Genomic DNA, 20,681 nt, shown 5'->3' with positions numbered 1-20,681 from the left:
TCAGGTCACTGGACGCCCACGTGCCCCCCAATCAGGAGTCTCACCTCCAGTTGACTGGCCCCCTCAGTCTCTTGGACACATTATTCACCTGTACGTTCACTCACTCAGCAATGCAGCTGTCCCCTCATCCAGCCAAGCTGCTTAACATCCTGCCCCAGACTCCAGAACCCAATCATTCATCTTTCCTTGGGACATACAGGTTTTGGAGTATCTGTGTGCACAGTTGGGTGGTGGGGATGTGGTGTATGCGCAGGTCTGGATTCATCTGTGAGCGCACATGTGTGGAGGAGAGGGTGTCCAAGAACTCGAATGAGGGGGTGAGCACACAGGAGGGAGCAGTGTGTGGGTGATCACAGATGCCAGCCTTTTACTCTTTGGTCTCCATTCCCTACTCTGCAAAGAAAATACATTCAGCATCATGACCTAGGAACCATGTTTTTATTTGAGGCAGAGTCTCTCTATGTAGCCCAGGCTGACCTCCTATCAGTCCTCCAAAATGCTGGGATTACAGGCTGCACTAACACGGCTTGTCTAAAACATTTTAAAATAATTGATTATTTTTATTCTATTTTACGTGTTTAAGTGTAATGTCTGCATGTATTTAGGTGCACCTGTATTGTGCAGTGACCATGGCGGTCAGACAAAGGCGTTGGATCCCCTGGAACTACACATGGTTAGAGATTATTGTTAGCCACCGTGTGGATCCTGGGAATCAAACACGGGTCTTCTGCAAGAGCAGCCAGTGCTCTTAACTGTTGAGCCATCTCTCCAGCCTGGTGAACACTAATTCTTTTTTAAAAAAAAGAACCAGAATTTTTCTGTTTTCTGTGAACAGCAAGCTGACAAGTAAACTACAAACCAAAGTTACATATAAACTACCCCAGGAAAATAACTCCCAGGTGATGGTGTAACAGTGTAAATACGATCCCTGAGAAATTCGTATTTCTCCAGGTGCTTCCACGGGGAGCACCTAAAGCACTGACACCAGGGGGTCCTCTCTCCTATGAATCCCTCGGTTCTGATAACAGTTTAGTCTACATGTGCATGTGGACTGCTTTTTTCAGCTTTTGTTTCATCATTCCTTTAAGAGATGAAATAATGATATAGGGAAGCCAAAGAGAAATTCACTCCACCTCCCCAATTTGACAAAACTGCAAATAAATCCACTTTTCTTTGCCAACGTGTTTCCTTTACAATACAGGGACACTCAGGTGGTAGGTTATAGACCTAAGTGTCCAGTTACAATGGTTCTGACTACGCATATAGCACTGTAGAGTACTTCATGAAAAGGCCTAATCCAAGCCATAAGGAAATGAGGTAATTGTAATCTAGTAAAAGTTACACGTTTGTATCAAAATATATTTTCATACAGAGGGAGAGGGAGAGGGAGAGGGAGAGGGAGAGAGAGGAGAGAAAGGGTGGCACCTAAGGCTTGAGGTCCTTTCCTCTTGTTCTTTCCTAAGCAAGGCCACCTGGTGGGCATAATCAGAATTGCATCTATAAAAAGCAACCTGGGCTGAGAAAGGGGTAAGTGATGCAACAACCAATAGTGTTTACACCAACCCAGGACTAGAGGAACATTAGGTTCCACCATATATACAATAGTTTGTACGAAATTAAGGCAAGTACCCATAAATCAGTGCTCCACAGGCTGTGGTCCAAAGAAAAACTCTAGTGCAATTATGCTATTGGAAAAGTACTGGGAGCGCTTATCAGCAAAGGAGGTAATTATTTGCTTCAGGATAGTTCTCTTAAACAGGTACCTGGCACTGACACCCTGGCCGAGTCCCTGGCCAAGCCCAATCTGAAGGCCTTGACTTCCTCCTGCCTTTTAGTGCATTTATACTACTGAGCAGTCACCTTTTTCAGCTCCGAAATGGGGCTCCACTGGCGGATTTACAATGGCCATTGTAGATGCAGAACTGACCAATAAATTCTATAAGAAAACCTGTCACCTAAGTCCATTTCATTCCACGTCAGGTGGGAGATAATGTCAGTCTCAGGACATTGTTAACTTGGGGTTCTCTGAAGTGGATGTTTGAACTAAGGTGTAACAGACAGAAGAAAAGTATAGACGGTATTTATAGGTCATCAAGAATGTTATCTGAGGAGAAAAAAAAAACCCTTAAATTAGTAGCTTTGCTGATATTGGAATTCCCTGGTCTATTAATCTACACTTTGTCACTTAGAGTTGATCTTTCATTGCCTTGCTATTTTTTAAACTCCTACTCACCCCCAAACACCCCCAAATTCTAAGAAAGATGGTTGAAAAAGTAGTGTGAGGTGGGGATAAGATGGGTTGGCAGGGGTAAAATACTACCATGGAAAAAGGTCTGAAACAACTGTCTTGACACAGACTCCCTTATGTGGAGACAGTGGCAGAGAAATCCAGGTAGTTTGAGGAGGGAAGGTAAAAGAGGAAAAAGAACTTGCTTACAAAGTTGCATTTGAATTATTCAGTAATTATAATTCAATTTTTAAAAACTCTAACTTTGAGACTCACTGACTATAATGGCCACTACCATCAGTGAAACACTAGTTATGGGCTGACACAGCTGGCCATGCCACAAACCTTGCAGTATAGGCACTGTCACCACCATCTGTAGATGAAGAAACTATGGGTCTGGTTACCTTGCTAAAGATGGCTAATAAATTGCAGGGCTAGGACTGCAGCCCAAATCTACCTGACCTAGAAACCAAGTTTGTTTGTACTACACCATCTCATGGGTAATTGTGGATCAGGGAGTGGGTTTACTGAAAGAACAGAGATTAAGGTAGTTGGAGGGATGGATTGGAGACATTAAGGAGGGGCAAGGAGGAAGAAAGGAGCGAAGGACAGGGGAAGTACCTCTAGGATGGATGCCAGCAACGCTGCTATTCAAGAAGTTCTAAGGCTGACTTTGAGTCCTCTAAGCACAGCCTGCGAAAGTTTTCTGATAACTTGGGGTTGGGAAAAATACTCAAATTGTCTCTAAGTGCCTTAGAAGAAGCCATGGTCATGCAGATCAGTTCAAAACACAGCCAAGAAATTCTTAAAGAAAGTTATGTCAGTCTAAGAAATGCAAATGATTAACTCAACCTGGTAGTTCCAGAAAGGAATATATAGTCACCATGTACACAATATCCCAAATCAAGTGTGCAATCTTAGAATAACAATCATAGTATAGTCAAACTTCACATTTCTGGGCCCCCTTAATTAAATCCCCCACTTTTATCTTATTCTTACTATGCTCAGCTTTTAGAATGAGGTCAACAAGAAAACAAGCTCATACCAAGGATTTAGCTTTTTACAGTTCCACTATTGTGTGGATTCAGCTCACACTTAGACCAATTTCCCTTCTGTTGTATGCCCATAGCTCTGCTGTGTTAAATGTAGGCTTCCTGATCTCTCTTACCAAAGCCCTGATTCCAGGGCTGGATAAAGGGAAAGAATGAACTTAAGTGCCTCTAGAAAAAGATTTTTTTAAAATAACAAGAACAAGGGATATTTGGAGGGGGACCCCCAAACATTTTCTGTTTAACCCTCAGCACCCCAGGAAGTTCTTCTGCTCAGAACAGCTGCACCAAGCCTTGCAGTTGAAGAGTGTCCAGTACATGACACCCATTATGTTGTCTAATTTTTTTTTGAGACAGGGTCTCCTTGTAGCCCCAGCTGGCCTGCAACTTGCTAAGCAGGCCAGGCTGGCCTCGAGCTCACAAAAATCCGCCTGCCTCTGCCTCCCGAGTGCTGGGATTAAAGGCGTGCACCACCACACCCGGCCTAATATTTTCTTTTTAAAAATATTTTTTATTTATTTTTTATGTGTATGAGCATTATGTCTGCATGTATGTAAGTGAAACTGTGTTGTGCAATACCCTCGAAAGATAGAAAAGGGCACTGGATCCCCTGGAACTGGAGTTATGGATGGTTGTTAGCCACCATTTGGGTGCTCAGATTTGAACCCAGGTTTTCTACAAGAGCATCCAGTGCTCTTTACCACTGAGCCATGGCTCCAGCCCCTGGTCTAGTATTTCTGAATAATGTGCTGATCTTGAGTCTTACAGCATCCTTGTGCCCTGAAGAGGCAGACCCCATACATGAAATAATAGCCTAGGATTTCAATAACTCGGCAACACCAACATACACAAATATTTCCAATCTCCCCTTCTTATATCCCACAACTTACAATAGTCTAGACTTGGAGCCAGCGTTGCAGAGGAACCTGCTGATGAGCCAGGCCCCTCACTGGCTCTCACTTCTAGCCTTAATGCCTCAGTACTTTTGGATGAAGCAGACACAGCTGACCCTGCCTCACGCAGGGGTGGCTCCCTAAAGGAAGGGATTGTAATGAGGATGAGATCAACTCTCCTCATTTCAGGAGACCCTGGAAGTCAGTCTATTCTTTGAGTTGGGAGAGTGTCCTCACATTCCCATTGATCTGTTTTCTTTCAAAAGCCAGAGTCCTCAGGACAAGAGTTCTTGCTACTTGGGGTTCCCACAGGACAGTGGATAGGCAAAATCTGGGCAGCAGAAACCTCATATGGGGTATCTGCATGCTGACAAAAAAGGGTGGAGGGCAGGCTCTGGTGGGTGTGGTGGCTGGAGGAGGCAGTGAAGGGGAACATCTTACTTCCCTTTTTATCACACTTGAAGCATTGTGTACCACACAGCCTGAAGGAAACTATTTATAGGCAAGTCTTCCTTATTTTTTACAGGGAATGTTCCACCCAAGGATTCAGCAATACTGCCAGCAAAATACAGGGTCCTGTGTCAGGAGAAGCGGAAAAAGACACAACTCGAGAGGTGCAGGACCAGCCACAAAACAAACACTGGGTTAGGAGCTGGAAAAGGAAATACAAGAAGGATATTGAGTGCCTGAGCATTAGTAGTGTGTTAATGAAGCCTCAGATAGAAGGGGGCTGTGGTGAAGAGTAAGTGGGGAGGGATGTTTTTCAACCCGCCTCATTACTTACTTGTCCCGTTTTCTGAAGAGGCTGGGGGAATAAGGAGGCTGAAATGCCATGGTTTAATCTGTCCTTGTTTCTTTCTTGTCTTCTCTCTTCCCCTCTGGTTCCATTCCAATATGGGAGAATATAGACAGGAAGGCCACTGCCGCTTACATAGTTATTCTGACTTTATGGAAAATCCCCAAAGTCCAGAAAGAGGGAAGCAAGAAGGGAAGACAGTGACAGAGAAAGTGCCTTGTTTTCTGTAGATCATGTGAACTGCCTCCTGTGGCCAGAGCCCAGAGCCCTGAGTTTGGTGGGCAGGAAGGTGGGGAGGAAGATGTAGATGGGTAGGAAGATGCAGATGCAAATGCAGAAGGTGATGGAGGGTTGTCAAGGAGAATCCTGGTAGAGAGATAGATACTGTCTTGGAGAAGCGGCTCTAGGAAATGACTTGGGGCACACCCTGGCACTGGGTGATGGCAAGAGCAATGAATTGTGCCTTTCAGCTCCTTCCTGGACAGGGTCCCGTGTGACCTTCACAAACAATCTCTGACTGACACTAGGGATGGCAGGCAGAACACCAATTTTATAAGGCATTCTGCCCTCATCCTGGCTTTCATTCACAGAAGTAAAACACTGTTCTCGTCAAATCACCTTCATCGCCATAACACTGAAGGCTCACTATGGGAAGAGGAGGTGCTGGAGTATTGGTGATTTATCCAGGAATGCAGTGTAAGCTCAGTGAATTTTCAATTTCATGAAACTTGCCTTATAGCTGGCACAATCACCCTCCACAATTTTTCCAAGCCCTCTTCTCATTTGCATTCTCACTAATATATACACATGAATTAGACATTCCTGAAAATGAGCTTTGCAAATTAACCTGGGGAAAAGCAAACCAGTAATACACCCCAAAAATGTGCTTCCTTCTAGAATATGCTAAGTCTGTGGCAAGTTTCGAAGCTTTCTCCTGCTGGTTAGCCCTCAGTGAAAGAATTATTTCAAGAAAAAAAACCCCTAGAACTTGGCACAGGAGAGTAGCTTTGAGTTCAGGGGGGCCACACCAGTCCCACCTCTGGGCATTATCTCATTCCATAGGGAGGACTGAGTTTTTCTGATTGCCCTGTCGCCACTGCCTACCTGGAGCCATAGTACAACAGCCACAAGATCTGGGGGTTTGGTAGGACCTATGGTTTCTCTGACACTGTGGCTAAGAGTGTCAACACGGGTCCCTTACTCTGCCTTCCTTAACTTCAGAGGTTTACAATGCAGGGGGACGAGTCACTGTGGGGCTTGCTTTCTCCTGCCATGTGCTTGGCGTTTCTCCTTTGGCCAGCTCAGACTTCCCCTCATTCCATATGCCTTAGGAGCAGGTACTGAGACTCTCTGTAATCCCCCACAGGCCAAGAGGCATCTTTAAGAAGGCAGATAGCCCCTCTCTGAAAATTCTGGTGCACTGAAGCTTTCCAGGGTTTGGAGAAGACAAGAATAAGAATGTGGCAAAATGTGTGTCTGCCCTTGCCCATCCCCAGCTTACCTGGGCCAAGGAGACATCAGCAGAGCCTTCTCTTCATTCCCTATGCTCTGTGAAGCCACACTGACACACAATTCTAAATCATTTTCTCTAGCAGTTGTGGGGTTATTTTGATTGGCACATCAGGAACTTGGGGTTTAGTGAAAATACTTAGAAGAAAGGAAGCAAGAAGACTTTGTTAGGGAGGCAGAGCCAGCAGACAAGGGGCTTGTGATGAGAGCAGAGGTTCTAACGTGGAGCTCCTGGCTCCACTGTGGGCCCCACTATAGAATGAGTGACCTTTGAAGAGGTACAAGTTGTTTAAGGAATATAAGGGTGGTTAATAATGCCAGCCTTTCACAGCTTCTGGCTTCTGAAGCCATGATGGGCCTTACATTGTGCTCAGTGAGGCCTCCTTTACCTCACGGCAGAGCTATTCACCATAGGCTCACTTGAGGTGGCGGTGGCTCCTTGATCCTCTTTTGTGAGACTCTTTGACTTGTGGAGAGGGGCTCTGCAGAATTCAAAGGGTATGGGTTGCACAAGCTCCAATCTGGGGTTTCCTAGATAGTGAGAAGGTAGCCCAGCTGGGGTAGGGGGCAGTGGTGGGGATTTGGGGGGCATGATACTCTTGGAACAGAAAGGAGAGAAATAGGGTGACTTATTCCCTGGGTATGCCCCCCTCCAACCATGGGAACAGAGCCAGAAAACTCAAAGGAGTGATGGGAGTGGTTAAGGGAGGCCTCAGGCCAGGTTTAAGAAATGCTGACAAGGAATACACACACCTTATCAGGAAGAAAGAGAAACACACACACACACACACACACACGCACGCACGCCCACACACACACACACACACACACACACACACACACACACGCACGCACGCCCGCGCGCGCACACACACACACACACACACTTATGTAAACACAGCCTTTCACATAGTCTGACTTCCAGAGATAGGCAGGAAAAGAGGTCCAATCATTCCACCATCCTTCCTTCCTCTCCTCCTCCTTTGCTGTTCACAAGTTCCCTATGTTTCCAAAGGGGTAGTAAGACCACAAAACATGGTAAGATGGCATGGCAAGACACTCTAGTGTCCAAAGCCATGGCTTCTAGTCTGTCTGACATCAGAGCTGGCTATGTGCTGCATAGAGGTCATAGGTGACAGGATCTTAGAAGAAAAGAAGTGGTATTCAGGTGGTCATGGGAGAAACTAGCTAGATGTATCATGCCACACACTGGGAACAGGAAGTCCTTGGTACCACTAGGACCACAGTTTTCAAAGTTGTCAATCATACCTTATAATGGAGTCTTAAATAGAGAAATAAAGACGAGTACCATTTGTGCACAATCATATGGCTGCCTAAGAGATGATTCCCACAGGCTCCTCTTGAGGACAGTTCTAACTAGGGCCTGTCCTGGCACAGGTGCCTTCTGTGACTGGATCCTTGAGTGTGATTTGAAGGGCAGAGAAAGAAAAATCCCCTTTTAACAGAGCTGTTTTCCAGGCCTGGAACTATGGTGCTTACAAAGATCAACAGCAGTCATGCCTCTGGGGCCCAGTGATCTCTCCTGGAGTTCTTTATACACCGAGGATCTAGAAAAGCTCATCTGCCAATGGAAAACAACCCTACAGACATGCTACAAGCAGCCACTAATAGTTAAATGCCTCAGTATGAACTAAATTATCATACTATCTTCTGCAGGCTAGTCATTGGCCAATCTAAGTTAAAGGACAACCTAGACACACAGCAAGTAAATCTTGATAGTGGCAGTGGAGGCAAAGTAATGGGTTTGTATTAGAGTCTTTTAAATTTTATTAATTATTTTTATTCCATGTGTATGCATGTATTGCCTGCATGTAGGTAAGTGCACCCATGTTGTGCAATGCCCGCTGAGGTCAGAAGAGGCTGTCGGATCCCCTGGGACTGGAGTTCCGGACAGTTGTTAGCTGCCATGTGGGTGCTGGGATTCGAACCCGGGTCTTCTGCAAGAACAACCAATATTCTTAACCACTGAGCCATCTCTCCAGCCACTATTTTTTTTAAGTATTCATTTTTATTTTATATGTATGAGTGTTATGTCAGCATGTATGTAAGTGCACCTGTGTCATGCAATGCCCGTGGAGGCCAGAAGAGGGTGTCAGAATAGGGGTAGTTGTCACCTGCCACATGGGTGCTGGAAACCAGACCCAGGTCCTCTGCAAGAGCAGCCAGTGCTCTTAACCACTGAGCCATCTCTCGAGCCCCATGTATTAGATTCTGAACATCAGGATCACTTGAGAAAGCTTCCCTGGCTCTAACCATAGCAAGACTAGTGGTATCTGTCTGAATGTGGTGGGGAAGGTTACTTGTTAGATGATTTGAATGCAATTCTTAGACACTAGTCCAAGGAATTGTTTTTAAGGGCTGCTAACAAGGAATGCACACATCTTATCAGAAAGAAAGAAGCACGGAGTATACACACACACACACACACACACACACACACTCAGACACACATACAGAGTTTATGTAAATACCTCCTTCTCCAGCCTTTCACACAGAGGGGCCTCGACTCTCTTTCTCCATGGTTGCCAGCTTTCCCATGAACCCTAGTAGGGTAATAAGGCCACAGTGTGTGGTAAGATGACAAGATGGCAAGACAGGATACTCTAAATCAAGCCACAGTGTTGAAAATCATGGCTTAAAGGTGAGATCCAAGAAAAGATCTACCTGAATAGCTTCTATATCACCACAGATACAGAGATCCACTTTGTATGGCATGTGCTGATGCAGTTCAGCCTATCCCAGGCCAGCTACCCAGTTTTCCATCTCTTTCTCACTCTTGGAAGCTTGAGTAAACCATGGGAGACTTTTTTAGAGTGCTAACCCTAAACCTACTCTTTTTTAAATTTTATTAATTTCAGTTTATTTATTTATTTCACTGCATATGTGTGTATGTACATGTAGCAGTCAGAGGACAACTTGCAGGAGTTGGTTCTCTCCTTTCCCCATTTGGGTCCTGGGGATTATACTGAGGTTTTCAGGCTTAGCATCAGGCACCATTACCCACTGAGCCATCTTGACAGCCCTCCCCCCACACACCTTTTTTTTTTTTTTTTTGTGAAACAGTGCCCTGCTAATATAGCGTTGACTAGACTGGAACTTGCTTTGTAGCACAAGCTGGCCTTGAACTTGAAGAAATCATCCTGCCTCAGCCTCCCAAGTGCTAGGATTATAGGTGTGTTGCCACCATGACCAGCTTTCCTGAATTACTTGAATTTATATCTTGAGTATTTGAAAAAATTTCCTCTTTGTTATGAGAAATGGATTCCTTCTAAGACAGTTCAGAGCTGTCTTTCGGAACTCTCAGCCTGGAAGGCTGAGGATGTGGGAAATGGGGCATCACAGTAGGGAAGAGAGAACTCAGGTCAGAGAATAAGACTAATTTTTCTGAATGTCACCGTTTAGCCCATGAACAAACCTTAACTCCCTTCCACAGAAGCTAACTCTCCTTAAGCTCCATAGTTGTCACCTGCCCACTAAATGTGGGTCAGGTTGTTTCCTGGGTTAGCCAGAGGGGTGTGATTCATTCCCTCTCAGCAACCTGCTATGGCTAACTAAAAAAGACTTGCCAGGGGTTTCTTGTTGCACGTATGCCCATACCCACCCTGATCCAAGGCTGGAATTTACCTACCTCTATCACTATCACCCCATGCCACAGCATATGAGCCTGTTCTTGGCTATGAGACTGACTTCACTGCTCGCCAACTCCCCTCTCGCAAGGGATAGCAGAAGGGAGATTCAGTGTTCTCTGTGGTATGCCCCCACTTTGTGACCTATGTCTGGGCATTCAATTTTATTTTTATCTTTAATTTGCTCTGACTAGCTACATTTAGGGTTTAGAAATAAGCGAAGGCTATGCTTTCCTCCAATGCCTGGACTTCCTGGTTGCATGCCAGCAACAGAGTGACCCTCTTAACCTTTGCTTGTCTCTTGTTCACTGAGATGGTGTTTGGGGGGGGTAGAACTGAAAGAGACAAAAGACACTTTGGGTCAAAAGCCTGGGAAATCTTAGTGCTAGCCTAAAACACCAGTTGTTATGATTTGAATATGAAATATCCCCAACAGACTCGTGTGTTGAATGTTTGGTCTTCAGATGGTAACACTATTTCAGGAGGCTGTGGAAACTTTTAGAGGTGGGGCCCAGCCGGAAAAAAGTAGGGACACACCATTGGTCCAGAATCAATGGAACCAAAGACTATGGAGTCAAAGTTGTTCTCTGAGGTATTTTGTCACAGTGATGAAAGGTATTACTAACACACCCAGCTCTCACCCTTCCTCTCACAACATGAATGTGAAATCCTGAAGTCATGTTTCCAAGTATAGACTTCTTTTAAAGGCCATATCAGACTGTAAAGATAAAGCACAAAAGTGCAAAATTTGAAATGTCAGTATTAATTATTTTGAAAATTCTTATACTTGTCTTTGTGCCACTAAGCAAAGACAGAAGTGCCCAGGTCACTGAGGGTGGAGGTTTTGTGGGCCTGACCAGGAAAGTCTTCTTGTCAAAGCTCATATACCTTAAAAAATAAGATGAACACTGGCCCTTGTGTCCTGGGATACACCTGTAACAGCAAACTAACGAATCCTGCTCAATAGCTATGACATCCTGTTGTCTGCTAAAACAAATAATACTGTGGAGTTTGTTGACAGAGTTGCAGAAGAACTAAAGTAAATATGGAAACTAAGGAATAGCCAAGTATAGGCAGTTACTAGATCTACAGTTAAGAAGAAATTTTCATAGACACTTCCTGGGGGGCTAGGGCCTGATCATAGTTATGAGATAACCCAGAAGGTATCTGTCATGTCACAGATGATTCCTCTCCAAGTAGTTACAATGATGGATTTGGACCATGTAAAGATACTGTTCTCTCAGACAGAGGGAATGATAAAGAGAATGAAGAGATGGAGAATGAAGAGATATTTCCCCAATGTACTCCCTTGAGAAATGCCCTAGCACCCATGCTAAATGAACTTGGTCAAGCAGGAAGAAAATAGTATCAGAAGGACAGAGTCCCCTGACCATCCCCTGATGTCAGCCATTGGCTAGCCAGGAGATTGCACAGAATGCTTCTATAAGACAGGCCTTGTAGCCAACTAAGCCATGGGAGCCACCTGCCGTAGAAGGCCTCTAAACTCCCTATGTTGGTAAATCCTCATCCATGGAAAGGGAACTATGTTCCCCCGCTCATATAACATATGCACCCCATTAAATGTACATGTTTGTGGACACCTTAAGATCTGCAAACAGATGTCATTTAATTTTTTAACAGAATAAAGATGCTCTTGATGATTATATATTTTTGTATCACATTTCAAAACTTTGTGGGCATCTTGTAGGTCACATTCCTTAATTTGTCGGAGTGCAAAAGAGGACCATGTGAATGTGATACACAGTCCATGAAGAGTAAGGCCCAGTCCTGAAACACTGCTGGAAAAATAGCTCTCTAAATGTAATAATAGCCTTTCAGTGCTGTTTCAAAATCTACTGTTTCTAACTTTCTGTCCAGTTCAGATTTCCGTTCCCATGGCTTCACAACTTATTCTCACCACTTATGAGGAGGGGGTGGTTTGAGGAACTGATATGAAAATGGCATCATTAATAAATTATTTCTTTGTAGTTCTTAATAATTTCCCCCCATATGTAGGACTTCTAGCTTGCACAACTTTTTGACCTTGACAGCCTCTCAAAAGTTACAAACAGTCATCAGCTGGGCCTCTCTTGTTTCAAGCAGGACTGAAGATACAATCAGTGATGACCATGATTGAAAATGGCTTGTGCAAGGTCTCAACTTAGCATGCAATGGCTTACTAGGCTAGGAATATAAGCTTTATGAAAGCAGGAGGCTTATTTTATATACCACTGTACTCCTAGAACCTGTACCAGTGCCTGGTGGACTGAGTGAATGAGGTAAATATGTACTTAATAAATAAATAAGGAGCTGCAGAGATGGCTCAGCAGTTAAGAGCACTGACTGCTCTTGGAGAGGACCTGAGTTCGATTCCCAGCACCCACATGGCAGCTATGAAACCATCCTTAACTCCAGTTCCAAGGGAATCCGAAGCCCTCTTCTGGTCTCCGCAGCATTGTACCACACGGGTGCTCTCACATACATGCAGGCAATACACTCATACACAAAAAAATGAAAATAATAAAATATTTAAAAATAAGTAAACAAACAAAAGGGCTGGTTAGCTGTTAGATCTTTGCTAATAGCTCCAGTGAGGAAGAACTATAGGTAAATTCACGTATTAGCCTTTCACTAATACTTGAACTTTGGAACAGTCATTGTCTGAGACTAACCGCAGTTAAAACACGAAAGACTTTTGAAAAAGCAAGCATTCTTGGCAAATCTGAATACAGTTTAAGTGGCCATTAATGACCTGTGAGCAAGACCCAAGCATTTCAATAAAAGGCATGATTCACCTGGGTCTGTATTCTTACTCTTAGTTCCCAGATAATGCTGGGACTTTGGTCACTTTCCATCTTTAGCCAAAGGGGACGGGTCAGTTGGGAACAGGTCACCCACAGAGAGCAGTAGAGGGTGAAAAAAGCCCAGGAGCAGGGCAGCCAAATCTCAACTGGCACCAATATCAAAGAGGGATTTAGGACTAGCAGGCTTGATTTTCTGAGTGACAGCTGTATAACTTGAATGATAGACTAGGAGGGAGGGAGGGAGAAAATCCATCCAAATAAAAATACCTTACTGTCCACTAAGATAAAGAAAATTCTTTCCAATCATGTCAGCCTTGGTCTGTTAAAATGAAAACTGAAAAATCTGGGAGAGAACTCTATAGGAGGCCACTACTTAGCTAGAGGACTACATCAGAAGGCTTCCAAAGATCCTCGTCCTGGAAAACAGAACCATGTATCTCCTGCCACATAACCTATTTGCTGTGCAAGGGAACAGTTTTTTCCTCTTCTTGGTACATAAAAGCATTAATTATGTTAGGAAGATGTCATGTATGTGGAATAGCAAGACTGCCGTGGACATCCTGGGGACATTTATCTTCAGTACTTTCTCTCTGGGAGAGCCTATGTACTTGCTCCCCGAGACGTCTTCAAGCCTGGGTGTCTCTTCTTCATGCTCTGCTGCCTCATTGGTAAGGTGGAGAAACTGATGCCCAGAAACTGTCCATGGGTGAGGGGGTGACTGAATTCTGCTTTCCTGGGGTGATTTCCTTTCACCAAAAGCCTCCTCTTAACTGAAAGGAGTTAAGTCTAGTGAGGACTTAGTCTTAGATGGCAGACTGCTGGGGTAGCTTTTTTTTTGCCATTTTCTGCCTTTCTGTTGACAGTGGTGTTCTCTGCCTGGGAACCAGGTGGCCCTGGCAGCAGACGCAATACAACAGTCAACAGAGCTGGTAAGGGTAGCCCTTGCCCCTTCAGCACCTCCACTCACCATCTCACCCTTATAAAACTCTGGAAAACCTGCAGTCTCTAGCTCAACTAAGTTTTAGTCAACTGCCTGACACCAGGCCCAGGTGGGTCCATCAAGGGAGTGCAGCTGAGTGTTCCCCCCCAACCCTAAAGCCCTGCTGTGAGGTGCTGACAGCTGGGAGAGGACCTGAAACCAGTTAGCCTGGGGCTCCAAGCCAGCAGTGTATTTTCATCTTGTTTTGACTGGGACTGTCCTCCCCTGTATAAACATATCTACCTCAGGGGGAGAAAATGTAGAACAGCTTAAAATAGGTGGGTGGAATGCATCTCACCCCTGAATCACCAGCAAAGGGATGCCCTGCAGGTGTGGTTTGTTTAAAGCAAAATGGACATAGGAAAACCTCTAGTTAACAGAAGGGCAGAGTGAAGAGCTATGAGATCTTGGCCTAAGTGGTAGGCCAAGTGGGGAGACCCCAAGCCTCACCTGGTCCAAACCATGACAGCAACAGTTCCCAAGTCCTGATTGCCTAAAGGGCACTGTGCTAAGTGCAGTATCTCCTTTAGCCCTTCTTTTATTTTTGTACTCCCCCCCAAGCTTTTTGAATATTGCCAATAGTCTTAGTAATTGTTTTAACTTCAGCCCATTGACTTCAGAGATGTCAAATCATTAAATGACTTGCCCAGTGTTGCAGAGTTATTAACTGGCAGAGGTCAGGTAAGATAAGAATTGCTGATCTAGACTGGCATTGTAGCCATGCCTTTAATTAGCACCAGGGAGGCAGAGGCAGGTGGGTCTCTGTGAGTTCAAAGCTAAGTTAGTATAAATAGTGAGTTCCAGGCTGGCTGGGGGGCTACATAGTGAGAGATACCCCATCTCAGAAAAAGAAAAGCTAAAAAAAGGATTGCTGGTCTTTGATGCAAAGCACTGGCTTGTTTCTAACTGGGTATTACAAGTTTTTGGAGGTGGTTTTTGGTGAAGTACTCTACCACTGACCTAAACTTTCAGCCCTTTCAATCTTGTTTTGAGGACCATTCAAGGCACAGCTGCATTCCTGGCAATGACTGTAACTTGCAGCAATGTCCCTTCTGGGGAAAGGCCTTTCATTATACCTGCAAGGGAATTGGGAAAGGGTCTGTATCCGAATCTGGGAGGAAGCCTGAAGCACTTTGCACCCAGGGAGAGTGAGCCCTCTAAGGATATTAGGATGGGATGGATCTGCATTTCAATGCAGGGATTGGCAGGCTGCCTTGAAGGCAATGGCTTGGCCATTTTCAAGGATGGTCCTTCAGTAATGGCAAACAGGTATAAACTACTCAGAATGCCGTGCTAGAGAAGGTACGAAAGACTGAGTATAATCCAGGAGGAGGAAAGACTAAATGTAAACATGTACTTTGAAGCAAAATGTCATCCATCACAGTGCCTGTACAGCGCTGCCCACAGGCTAAACTGTGAAGTAGGAGCCTGCCTTCAGAATCTTTCTGCTTCCTTTTTGGGTATCTTCCTCTTGCTTTTCTCCTCCGGCAATCTGTGCCTCCTGCTTCCTGGGAGTTTCAGGGAGTTGGCTGGAGACTGGCCTCTCTATAGCAAGACTCTCTTTCAGGGAGACTCCAAGTTTATCTCCCATAAATCAACATACTTAGCCTTTGGGCCAGCCATAAAGGACAAATCAAAGAAATTTGTTTGAGTAAATGGCAGGTACTGCCTTGTCGGGTTTGCCCCAGTCGGATCAGAGGTGCTTTAATCCAAAGATTTAAGTCAATGGCATAATTTTACATGGGGCTGGCATTGGTGGATATTGCTTATCAGCAATTTTTTAAATCTTGTCAAGAATGCCATGCTGGTGCTTTGACAATAGATAAGTCTGAATAGATGTGTAAGGATAAAAACTGAAACACTCTTATACTTGTGCTATATTCTTTACAGAACATAGTACGGGAGATAGTGGAAGAGTGCTGAGGAAAGCTGGCTTTTGACCTGGCTGTCTCTGGCTACCAGAATGACTTTGAAAAGTTCTATAACCATTTCTGGCCCCATTCCCTCCAACTGTAAGAAGAGAGGGTTGGGCCTGCAAGCTTATACTTATTTGGGTGCTCCTTTCATAAATACTTCTCCTATTTAGGCTTAAGAGTTCTAGGCTCTCAGGCACAATATCCAAAGTGCCCACAGCACTGTCTGTCCGATTATATATGATGAACAAATGTAATGATTGAATAAAGAGCAAAAGTGACTTCTATGTTTGATACTAGCTCTAATACTTTCTGCTATGATCTCCGCAAATGCAATGATTTACAGGTATCCTTCTGAGTCAAGAGACCTAGGCCAAGGGCTGAGATGGTTAGGTCTTTGACTGCTAAACTATGTCTACAGCATTTAGTGCCAGGATGGTCTGAATCATGAAGGGATCGTTTCTGGGAACCGATGACAACAAGAATGAGCTTCTATAAGGCCCAGGAGGTGTGCTAGATACTGGATTGGGTGGAGGAGGTGGTGTGAGCATTATAGGATAGGGTCAGTTGGGGAAGAAGACAGGAGAGTAACTTTACACAGTTTTCTATAAAACGGAAGTGGAGATAACCGACCTGATGGGTATCAGGACTGAGGTAGGAAAAGTGCCGAGTTGCATGGTGACTCAAGGCCAGGAGCTGGACTGGAGCCCAGAGCTTCTCAAGCCTCTGTTCACCACCTTAGGACTGACCCCTGGCTTCAGGCCAGCTCCCTGAATAGCTCCTCCTCATTTTGACCCTCTACAATTTCAGCTTCTTAGACCAATCTGTTTCCTTCTCCAGTCACTGCTATGGTTTTCTCCCTTCCCCGTCCCCTCACAAAGGCTACAAGAAAGTCTTCCCCCAGTCTCTCTCCAAGGACTTAGCTGGTTGGTGCAGTCAGCCTTTAGAGCTGTCTGAGGCCAGCCAGCCTGGCTAGTTCTAGGCAGACTTGCTCCCTCCCAGTACTGCCATCATTTACACCAGTCCTCCTCCCCTACTTATGAAAAAGGGTGGCAGTTTGCCAGTCATTGCTGTCTGTGTTCCTTCCCTCCCAATACACCCCCACCTGCCCTACTCCACCCCATCGATGGCTCAGACCTGCTCCTAGGAACACTCCCAGATTCTGAGGTGTTGAGACAGTCTCCCTTGCCCTCCCTACTCTTGCCTTCTTTCCATTTCTAATGGGCCACAGTTGAAATCTAAACAGATGATTGAGTATCTGGGAGTGAAATTTAGGAAGACGGGGAGGGGAGAGGGGAGCGGGGAGCATGGAGGGGGGAGGGGGGGAGGGGAGCAGGGACAGGGGAGAGAGGAGAGAGAATGAGCATGAATGAGAGAATGAGATTGAGACGGCAAGGGTTCTTTCCAGAAATAACACTGTGGAGGGAGTTATCTGCTATGGACACCCATTAGGCCAATTGTGGCTTTCATTATGACCAAAGTTGATCCCATCTCTGCCACTAAAACGAGTCTGTGTCACCTTTCTGTGTTTTAATCTGTATCTCAGTTTCTTCATCTATGAAATGGAGGTAATTATCCCTGCCTTATGCACACTGGCAGTGCTATAACAAAAAATTACATATGAGGGAGAGAGAGAGAGAGAGAGAGAGAGAGAGAGAGAGAGAGAGAAAGGGAAAGGTCTTGGGTGTATATTGGGAATTATGTTGCCTCCTTCTGTGTATGGTTTGTGGTAGTACCTTTATAAACAAAACTAAAACTCACCGGTGTGCCCTAGGCCTACTTCCTTTCATCTCTCCTAACTTTTCTCTCTCCTCCAAGGCTTGGCCTTTCACCATACTTGGTCTCCTGTGTACTTCCACCCTGCTTTAAGAACATCTTCTGTCCTACCCTTGCCCCCCTTACCATCCATCCTATTCCCTGAGGCCCTTCCTTCACCATGCAAGAGCCTCTTGCTATGTTCTCTCCCTCTCCAGTTTGTCTGTTGTCCTAGTTTGTTTCTCCATTGCTGTGACAAAACACTCCAACCAATACCAACTTGGGGAGGAAAGGGTTTATTTAGCTTACAATTCCTGGGTCACAGTTCATCAGGAAGCCCAAGGTAGGAACTTCAGGGCAAGAACCTGGAGGCGGGAGCTGGAGCACAAGCCATGGAGGAATGCTGCTTACTGACTTGCTCCCCTGGCCCCTTCTCTCCCTACTTTCTTATGCAACACAGGCCCACCTGCCCAGAGGTGGCACCACCTACAGTGGGCCCTCCCACATCACACTGGAATTTCCCCAGTTGAGACTTCCTCAACCCAGGTGTGTCAAGTTGACACTAAAGCTATCCAGCACATCTGTGTCCCAGCACAGATGAGGCTCTCATCAAGGCATTAGAGAGGAAGGGACCCTAAGGTGGAAACGACTAGACTGGACAACTTGTTACAAGGTCCTAACACAATATGGACTACCCAGCATGTGCTCAAGAAACATTGTTTGGTTACATGTGCTGGAGGAGATGTTTTGGTAGAAGTCTTCTTTGGTTCCCCTGAAATCTTGCCAGGTAGATAACTGCCTCCTCTACCTTTAGGTTCCTCGGGTCCTCCCAATCTGTTCTTCTCACCCATCTTCCCCAGCACCATTCAATGCAGAGAATGGGCCAGGTCATTACTCTCTAGGACCTGCATGCTACAAGGTGATTTCAGTCCTTCTTGGTCTAGTGCCATTGAGTTTCTCCAGTGTCCTCACCTTTCCTCCAAGGATCTGAGAGAACAGTTTGGGGAACACTTGGAGTTTCCCCAACATAAGCAATCGGCTACTTCTGCAGGGTCACACCTGTGAGTCTTTTTCATTTGAAGCAATCTGAGCTTCTATGCTAGAAGTTAAGGGCTCCTGGGCTTTGGCATAGGGGTTGGAGAATGAGGTCTACCACGGCACAAAAGGGATCTGAGAGTTCTGCCTCTATCCAAGGTGATGACATTCCAATTCTCTGGAATGTCTCTTAGACTGGAAAATACTTGTGGGGGCAAAGCCCTTGCTTTTATCTGTACTCTCTGTGGGCTGAATTCAATCCTCCTCTCTCCAAAGAAGAAAATTAGAAGCAAAAGGTGACCTTGCTAGGCCTTGCCAGGGAACTGGTGACAAGGTGGGAATGCACAGCCTCATTTTGTTGGCCCCTGCCAACTCTCTCCTTCTTTCCACCTGCTTCTGGGACTTACAGAAAGGTTGGGAGGCGGTGGGACACCTTGGACAGACTGCCTGGTAATGCTGCTACCTTAATAGAGCTAAAGAAAGTAGTCCTGAAAACGAAGGGATGAACTGGGAAAATGAGCAAAGGAAGAGGCTAGTGGAATGTTGGCATGGTTGGTACCAAACTGTCATATTTATTACCAACAGTGGTGGTAGTAGCAGTAATAAAAATGATGATAATGATAGATACTGCTTATTGGAAGTCTTTATAATATACCAGACATTATACTAAGTGATTTTCCTTTATTCTTTACAATAATCTGATGAAAAAATTATAGGTAACAGAGAAGGAAACAGAAAGAGAGGTTGTCACTAGCCTAAGATCATACAGCTGGAGCTAGCTGAGTATCCAGTTAACACTTTATTCATGTTCTCCTCCCTCATCCAGTCCTAAAGGTCAGGTTTTGCCAAGGAGCCCATCAAGTACCAGTCTGTATGTACTGGCCTCCTAAGGCCCTGAGAGACCAGTTACCTGGGATTAGTTTTTCTTTACTGATTTTTGTTCTGTAATAAGTTAATATTTCAGTTTGGGATTTGTTTAAGAGCATTCAGAGGACAGAGTAGGAGTAACATAGAGTCTATGCCAACTTTTGCTACTGGTTCTACCATGAAATTGTCATCGATTTCTTGGCAATTCCTGGGAGGTTGAGTCCATAGTCACACAGACTATCTGTCTGGTCCTGGGATAGTATCAGCAATGTAGAAAATCCAAGAGTGGGCTGGCGATAGCGCTCACTTGGTAGAGTGCTTGTCTGGCATGCATGAGTCCCTGGCTTCAATCCTCACAAGTTCAAGGTCGTCAGATGGTCACCTTTATATATCTAGTTGAGTTCAAGGCTAGTATGGCCTACATGAGATCTTGTCTCAATAAACCAAAAATAAATAAATATAAAGAGAAGAAATAAAATTAAATCCAAGAGCGTTAAACACTTGAAGGGCCCTTGACAAAGCTCTCCACTCTCTGACCTTGCCATGAAAGAAAGCCTGCCAATTTGAAAGTGTTCAACTTCCCCTACCTTCCATTTGAAGTTCATGTTTTGGTGAGTCTGCTGTAGCACTCACCATCCTCTTCAACATCTGATTCTGGAACCCATTTCAGACATCTGTGCCAGGTGGTGACTCCTTACCAGCATGTCTTCCAACCAAGTCTTTTCTCACTAAACGTGCAATACCATCTTTTCCAACTGTTGACATGACCTTGTCTTGCTTTCCCCTTTCCCCTGACTGTTGAATCTTTCTTTACTCCTGACAAAAATGATCCAGACTGGCTGGCCACTTCCTTGAGCACACAATGCTCCCCTTTGGCTTACTTGGCATCCTCTGGATTCTCTTTATTGTGTTTTGTTTTCTTACATATTCAGAGAGATGAAAGGAATCGTCAAGGTCAACTAGATTAATTCCTTCCGTTTATGGATGAAGAAATGGAAATTTAGGTAGATAAAATGACTTGTACAGGGTCACACAGCCAGATAGGAACAAAGCCTATGTCCAAGTTCAGCTAATGCCAGAGCCACTGTTCTTTTCTTCTTCTACTTTGGTCTGTAGGTCAGATCTTAGCCTGTCAGACACCATCAACAGTGCCCCCCTTCTCCAAATGTACTTATCATCAATGTCATAGTACTGAGCAATGATTCTA

General features: G+C 44.9%; 1 protein-coding gene across 1 annotated transcript in view; it reads right to left on the bottom strand.

The window, feature by feature from the left end:
• Tsc22d3 (TSC22 domain family member 3) overlaps positions 1-20,681 on the bottom strand; it is a 63,998-nt gene that overhangs the window by 4,088 nt on the left and 39,229 nt on the right. The gene's annotated exons all lie outside the window — the stretch shown is intronic.

This window comes from Nannospalax galili, unplaced genomic scaffold (genome assembly GCF_000622305.1).
Source record: "Nannospalax galili isolate Female #2095 unplaced genomic scaffold, S.galili_v1.0 scaffold25, whole genome shotgun sequence".
NCBI classification, from domain to species: domain Eukaryota; kingdom Metazoa; phylum Chordata; class Mammalia; order Rodentia; family Spalacidae; genus Nannospalax; species Nannospalax galili.
This window is presented reverse-complemented; position numbering and strand designations above follow the sequence as displayed.